General features: G+C 40.4%; 1 long non-coding RNA gene across 3 annotated transcripts; it reads right to left on the reverse strand.

Moving 5' to 3' along the window:
- Positions 1–3815: 3815 nt before the first annotated feature.
- On the reverse strand, positions 3816–5423 carry LOC131231620 (uncharacterized). Of its 3 annotated transcripts, none has more exons than XR_009164468.1 (4): positions 4989–5423; positions 4245–4337; positions 4035–4159; positions 3816–3939 (listed from the first exon to the last, which is right to left on the reverse strand). It is a non-coding gene; the product is annotated as an uncharacterized LOC131231620 (long non-coding RNA). The 3 variants fall into 3 exon arrangements; XR_009164470.1 differs by having other exon boundaries at positions 3817–3939; positions 4035–4141; XR_009164469.1 differs by having other exon boundaries at positions 3818–3939; positions 4035–4141; positions 4245–4312; positions 4989–5422.
- Positions 5424–8090: the final 2667 nt, after the last annotated feature.

Consider the following 8090-nt stretch of genomic DNA (forward strand, 5'->3'; position numbering starts at 1 on the left):
CAGGTATGAATGCAATATGATGCGTGCCCTCACGCGTACACCCTCAGCGTCTTCATCTTACGTTACGCATGACATCGCCTCAAAGTGCGCCACATCTACAAAGCACATGCAAATGCGGTGCATGGTTATGATTACCAAGTTGTTATTAGTCCATTTCACACAACAGGATTGGGAAGCTAAGATACCTTCCTCATATCACCATCCAAACAGTGATCCATACTAGGGTCGTCAATCCTAGATATCGCATACGATCATATAGTTGAGGTCGTAGCAAAGGGCTCGTCACCAATCAATGCACACCTTTCATGCCTTTACTACCACAGATCGGCTCGTCACCTCCATGCGGTATCCAGGTATGCTCGAGGTCACTACAAAGGGCTCGTCACCAATCAATGTAGGCCGACAGCACGAATATAGTGTCCCATACCACCATAATCGGCTCACGAGTTAAGTTGCTCACTGGTCACTACGGGGAGGCTCGTCACCCCAGCGTAGGCCGACAGCTCGACCACGGTGTCCCATACCACCACGTCCGGCTCATGAGTCTTAGCGGATCAGGTACCATGGTTATTAGGATTTCACTGGTAAGTTCGGTACCCTAGATTCAAGCAGTAGCGTCCATACATGGTTAACATACACTGGACAATCGGGTTATTTGACGAACTCGACTAGCACGAGCGCACGTTGAATTGAACGACATGGAGTGCTCAAACACTCCGCGTGGCCAAACCACTGCCGCCAACTCTAATACGGCTCGGGTTCGTCTAATACGTCCTACGTGGCGAAAGCAATCTCAACCACGAATATAGGGTCAATTACCGATCTCCTGGACTAAGGCATAGTCCCAAATATCCTACACTACTACAGATATTTATATGGAATGTAAAACAGTAATGGAACAACCACTCAAATCATGGTGCATACACATCTGAAGAATATCAACTTAACATAAATGTAAGCATAGGAATGCTTGAATTTAAATAACTTGGAATGTAAATGCATAAAGGAAATCATGCGCATCCATAGAAGTATTGAGAACCACTTCTCAACACTTGCATTTAGTGTAATCAGTTACACTTAGGTCATTCATGCATTTCTACAAACACTTAGCATACAAGGAATAACATACATGACGTATGTTGGAATACATGCACTTAGACAATTTCCTTTACCAAGGAGTTGTCATACATGCATCTAGCATACATACATGACCAATAATCATGGCAAGCACAAGTGCGTATTTTATACGTATACGGTACTTTATAAATACACTTAGAATACACAAATCTCAATATAGCACATGCATATCAGGAAAGCAATGTAAACATAACATTTGACATGTGAAATCTCATCCATAACAAGAATAAATCACTAACTGGGATTGAAAGCCTTGAAAATCATAACCTATACACTTAAAGTCCGCACCTTAAGCAAAGAAAGAACCGCCGAACTGATTTAGACGAGTTGTCTTCGTCAACGGCGCAAGAATACCCTAAAATAAGGATAGAAATGAGATACAACAACACCAAGTCTAGTCTAAGCTCTAACACAGGTTAGGGTTAGGTTAACTTACCCCAAAAGAACTCAAAATCGCCAAAGGAACGATTCAAAGTGAAGGTTCAAAGGTGAAGAAGAACAAGGAAGAATCAAGGTGATTCACCAACCAATCTCTCTCACTAACTCTCTCTTTTCCACTCTCTTTCCAAGCTAGGGTTAGAGAAAATTCGTATGGAAATGAGAGCTAGGGTTTAAGGACTATATATAGGCCTTAAAATGATGGAAATAACCCCAGGGTCAAGGTATACTTAGGTTATAACCAAAGTACGCCTTTCTCGATCCAACGAAGTACTTCTGGTGGGCCTATAACCACGAAAGGTCGGACTTAAGCTCACTGACCATGGATCTAGGTCAGGCTAAGTTTTCGTACCGACCGGCTCTTCAGATCAGCCGTGGCGGACCACACTCAATTCAACGGTCACGGAATCTCGATCAGGTCCACAAGCACTAGGATATGCCTGGGCCAACCATCCTGATCAGAGGGTGAAATTGGGTCAGAATCCAACGGTCAGATAGCTTAAAATCGTCGCGCAAGCGACACGACTCAGATTTCCAACCGTTCTCACACTCTTCACTCCGAGCTCAACCAAATCGACCCAGAACATCAGATCGACTTGATTTTTGATGTTGGCCACAGTTGTAATGAAAGAGGAATCATAATGCACAAAATTATATTGCTTCATGATAGTCGAAGGTTGGCCTGGATTTTGATTTTGAAAATTTGATTTTGCTGGCCTAGGCCCAACCCATTGCCAAGCTTTGTTAAAAGGAGAATATTACATAGGATAGATGCCATTCACATATGAAAACTATCTTAATATGCTTTAACCCAAAAATCACAAGCTACTTATTGAGAAGTCATGAATTACAAATAAAATCAATGTCAAACAGACTGCTGATCAAAAACTATCCTTAAGAGGAAAAGGAAACTGCCTAAAACAATGGAAGATCTACCATACCTCAATTCCAACATTATGCAAGGCTTTCACCATTTGTCAGAATTAGCATAGCGGCTCATTGGAGCAAAGAAATTTATGGTAGAATAACCCCATGAATTGATCTTGGAGATTATAGTGTTCCAGAAAAATCAGAAACAACAACATATTTCTCAAATAAGCAAGAGGCCCTTTAGATTGTTTTCAGGTTCCCTCAATCAAAAGTTCCTGAGTTTTTCACTAATGTGCTAAGACTGCTCAAAGGGAGAAAAAAAAAAGGAAGAAGAAGAAGAAAATTCAACAAAACCAGTATACTTATTTAAGGCAACATCAGGCCATGTGATTTTGAGCCAACAACCATACAATGGTGTGTGCTAACTAGTGAATGAGTTGGATTCATGAATGAATGACATTACTAAATTAGCATGCTTGTGAAATTTGGTGATTAGAATTTCTCCAAGGCTATCTTCCTACAATGGGCCCACATACAAGTCTCCTATTCATATTCTCCATTTAACAGAAGAGAGTGAGTTTCCTGCAACCCTTGTAACAGGGCTCCTTTGCATTGCCCAAGGGCGTGCAAAATGAGAATTGATTAATGATAAACAATTCTCTAGATTTTTCTTTATGAATGGGTGAATATTATTAGGGGGGAAAAAAGCCAATTTGACACAAGGCCCCATCTTTTGCCAATTTGTTCACCCATTCATTAGCAGACCATTATGTGGTTGACAGCAGAAGTCAGAGATAGAAGTCAGAGATTCAGATAAGCCTTTTGCTTCTTCTTAGATGGGTGACAACGTCCAGTGATTCAGTAAGTCTTTTGCTTCTTCTAAGATGTTATAGAGAAATGCTTATGCCAACAAAAGAAAATTGTTTTGTAAACATACATGAAAGAAAAAATTTCCTACAGGGAATTGTTTTCACAGTCAGAATTGTCTAATCACCACTCTTCATTTTCTTGAAAATTTTCTCAACAGGTCCTACTGACTCTACAGTTGGCACATTTGTACATCTATTTCAACTTTTTAAAACAGTGGTTCACACTATAGATGAGTCATAGCTCATAACCAAAAAGAAAAAAAAAAAAAAAAAAAGAATAAATGAATGAATGAATGAAAAGAAAATTAAAGGATGACTATGACCACCAATTGGTGGCCAACGTATGAACAGTTAAATGAGAAGTACTCAATTGCTTATTAAGTTGGGAAATGACCCCCTGGGCATTTATGAAACATGCGATTATTGGGAAAATTGCTTATTAAGCAACCAATTAAGTATTAACTCAAACATATTTAGTGCTTGATTAGTGATTTTTAAGGATCACAAGCGCTCATTTCTTCAATGACAAACGGGCCCTAAATATTTGAAATAAGTGCAAACTCGATTTCCGCAGACTCCTTTGTTCAAGTTATGAAAGTTACGTTCTAAAATCCACTTGTAATACCTGGAAGGATGCAACCATAAACAGACACACTCCAAGTTAGCAAACATACTAAGTGCTATAAGTAGTCCCTTACAAGCTAAGGGCAGTGTGCTTACTGTTTCTGAAGGGGAGACATTTCAACCCGGAGGATGTGCTCAATTTTTGGAGGTAAAGACTTCTCCACATCCTTGATAACTCTTATAAGAATGTGAGGCCTCAATTCCTGGTGAAGATTAGCAAGCTAAAGAAAAATCCAGTAAACTTCAACTACATATGGAAACAGAATATACCACATGGAACTGAGAGTGCAAGGTAAGTGATAAAACCTCAATGTCATTAAAGGAGCTTAGATTCTTGTATTTTTCAACAAAATCATCTTTATTCTTGAATTTCTCTAGATCAAGGAAATGTAATAGAGCCTTATTACATAGCAACAACAAAGAGGTCAGCTGACACAAATATTATTGCACACATTCAAGAAATCAAACAAGCACCAAGAAATGCACTAAACAGAAACATGACATATATTCTCTCCTTAAATAGCACTGGAAAAGTACTGCTCCAAATATAAGCAAGAAATGTAGAAAACAAAATGACTTGCAATTTAAGCAATCACATGGGAATACAAAATATGGACAAGTTTGAAAAAAAAAAAAAAGAAAAAGAAAAAGAAAAGCCTTCATAATAACAGAGCTTGAATCAATGATTGAACATAGATCCAAATGAGCAATGAATCATGCATGTTAAACAGATGTCGAGGAGTTTGCAATGGCTTCATACCATAAAGATGGTTAACTGCTAAGTTCTATAGTCATTATAAATTGAAACAAAAAAAAAAAAAAGAAGCACTAGAAAAACCCAAACAAAATAGTGGCTTATCATCTCCTTCACCTTGTCTGCGAAGGTATTAGCTGTAAGGGCTCTAATAATAAAAATACTGAAAAAGCCCTAATAATAAGTCCCAAAACAGAAAAACCCTAATCGAAAGCCTGACCTAAATGCCGATCCATCAGAAAACTCAAAACAAAAATCCATAATCAAAACCCTAATAATAATAAAAAAATCCCTACCAATCAGAACTGATGGTGGACGATTGCAGGTGGATATGTGTTTGGTTGTTGATGATGAGGGACGGGCGGCCTCTTATGATGGTAACGGCTTTCGATGGAGGTTGGGCGGCCGTGCACTGACACATCCAAAACACCTCAAAGACCCTAAACCTGCCCCAATCAAGCCCTAAACCCCCAAAACCTAGCAAAATCGAGCAAAAAACCGATGAATCCACAGCCGAGATATAACAGAAGATGAGGAAATCCCGACCTCGGACCTCATTCTCGAGGCGGTTGAGCTCGACCCTGACAGGGTCGGAGCCATGGAGGAGGTTGATAAGATCATCAACGTGCACGTGTGATTGATGAACCCTTTCTACGGCCCTTGAAGGAATCAGACGACAGCAGAATCAACGGTCGGGATGTGTTGCATGAGGAGGACGGGATGGCGAGGAGATGGAGTTGTGGTGTCTGTATTGCTGGTGCTTGAATCCATCATCAGAGATCCGGTCTGGTTTCTGTATGTTCATGAAAGATCCAAACCCCTGAAATAGAGAGAGAGAGAGAGAGAGAGAGAGAGAGAGAGAGAGAGAGAGAGTCGGGGCAGGTACAAGGAGAGAGTCAGGGGCTGGGAACGAAACGGGGGAATAGGGTTTTTTTATTATTATTATTATATATACAGTGAAATGCGTGGGCACTGTTTTACATAGCGCCGCTGAATGATGCACCCAGAGTGCCGAGTAAGCACGTTTTTGTTGTAGTGCAACTAAATAAAAATTACTCATTCCCCAAGCAATATTACCTCAAAACTTCTCACCAAACATATAAATCAGGAAGCGAATTCTCCAACAAACCAACAACGTGAACGGTGACAAAAAACGCCACATCAGAACTTTGATTCAGTCGGACTTGGATGGCCTGGAACCTAGGGCGGCAATAAAATCCTGCAGTCCGAAGATTGCTATGAGAAATCCATTTCATCCGTCCATTTGCTAGTTCATCTTAAGACAAGCCCAAAAATTAAGCAAATCAAAAACTCATGTGGGCCACACTTCTGGAAAGATTGGGAGGAAAATGTCTACAGTTGAAACCTTCTTGAGGACCATTATGATGTTTATATGCGATCCAATCATGTTAATAAGGTCATTCTCACTGAGATGAATTGAACACTGGATGTACAATCTTCAATTTTTCATATCATGTGGTCCGCTTGAGAAAACAAATGGACGGGGTGAATTTCTCACAGACATCATGGTAGCCCCACCTAACTTTAAACTTTCCACGGTCAGCAATGTGACTCAGTCTAACCTATGGTGTGAAACAAACACATGAAACACCAGGCCCGCGACAATGTTCTCGCCTTCTGTCAGATGCAAGCCTACGGCTCATGAGGCGATGGAAATAAAAACGAAGGTGTCCAGATGAATAATAACTACAAAATAGAGCTTTCTAGTCACAGTGTAATTGGTGAATCTTGAACGTCCATCTGGCTCACCATACTACTGGAGGCTAATGTTACGAAAACAAGAGAACGATGATCCTAGCCATCTGAGAAGTGGAAATTTCCGATGGGAATCTTAACCTTAACCCTTCTTCATTTCACATACGATTCATGTCTGTATTTTTCCATTGTGGGCCATCCTCCTTACAGCCTATCAAACGGACGGTACGGATTAACAAACGATGCAGTAATGTGTACCGGGCAAAAGATTGTGCTGCTCCACCGGAAATATAGAACTAATCAAGTTATAAAGTTGGGTCGGAACGGTAAGTCTGTGGGTCCCGAGTATGTAAATGGCCTCTGTTTGCAAAAACCACGACTTTCCTCGTTTTTTTTCCTCCTTTCCTGCACAGTGATTGGTCCGTCTCAGTCAGCGATGCAAATTCAATGCATTTCACAATCACACGGTGCAATTACTTAGCAACAATCACAATTTTCCTGATTGACGCAAACAGAGGATCCGTATTCAAGAAGAAGAGAAAGACACGAACAGGCATACCTAAGCTACCCAATCCAGGTTGCTTATATACGTCGAATCCATACAAAGACAACACGTTTTCTCTGACACTGTCAGCAGTGAGCCACGAACGCGGACCGGAGGCCTCTCCAACTGCGCATCTGTTTTACATAGTGAGTAAAATAAAACTTTCTGGGCCCACTATGTTGTACATGTAAAATCCACTCGGTCTATCAGGTCTTATTTTCAGGTCCTTATCATAATTCCAAAACTCAGCTATATACACAACTAATACGGGCCACACCACATGGAACAATGTAGATAGGATTTGGACCCTAGGTTTATGTGGTGCCGCCATGGTGTGAATCTTTAATCAAACACGTTAAGTAGGTAATCAAACACGTTAATTACGTATAACTCACGGGATGGAGAGAGAGAGAGAGAGAGAGAGAGAGAGAGAGATTGATAAATAAATAAATAAACTGAAAGGCCCACACTGCTTCTTGGGACATTTTTGACATTATTCCATTAATGTGGCCCACATTAATTATTAATTGTACTTATCGTCTGTCTGTACGGTAAAAATAATGATCCTCACCTGAAGCGGATTGGCTGGTGTGCCACACGCCAAAGATCCAGCAGGTGTGTTGGCGTCAGCAAGTTCTGTGGGTCCCATCATCAGATATGTATTATATCCAAACCGTCCATACATTTTTCGAGTTCGTTTTAAGGCTTAAGCATAAAAATAAGATAGATTAAAGATCATGTGAACCACGCTGCAAAAAGCAGTGGGGGATTGAACTTATACCATTGAAACCTTTTTGTGGTCAGAGAAGTTTTTCATCAATATGATTTTTTTTTCTTTCCGTCTTCGTCCAGGTCTTTGTGACATTATAAACAGATTGGATGGAAAATAAACGTTACTGTGGGCCCTATGAATGTTTTAACGGTGAAAATCGTTATCCCGCTGGTATTTATGGTGTGGTAAAGCTGAGATTTTTATACCATTAATGTTTTCGCTAATGCTTTAAAATGATCTCGAAAAATGGATGAACGGTGTGGATATAATAAATACATTATGTTTAGGCCCATGTAACTTTGATCTCCTTTGAACCGTTCGTACAACTCGGACCTCGAGGAGCGTCAGCGCCCGTCTTCGCACGAC

This window comes from Magnolia sinica, chromosome 17, assembly GCF_029962835.1.
Source record: "Magnolia sinica isolate HGM2019 chromosome 17, MsV1, whole genome shotgun sequence".
Classification (NCBI taxonomy): Eukaryota; Viridiplantae; Streptophyta; class Magnoliopsida; order Magnoliales; family Magnoliaceae; genus Magnolia; species Magnolia sinica.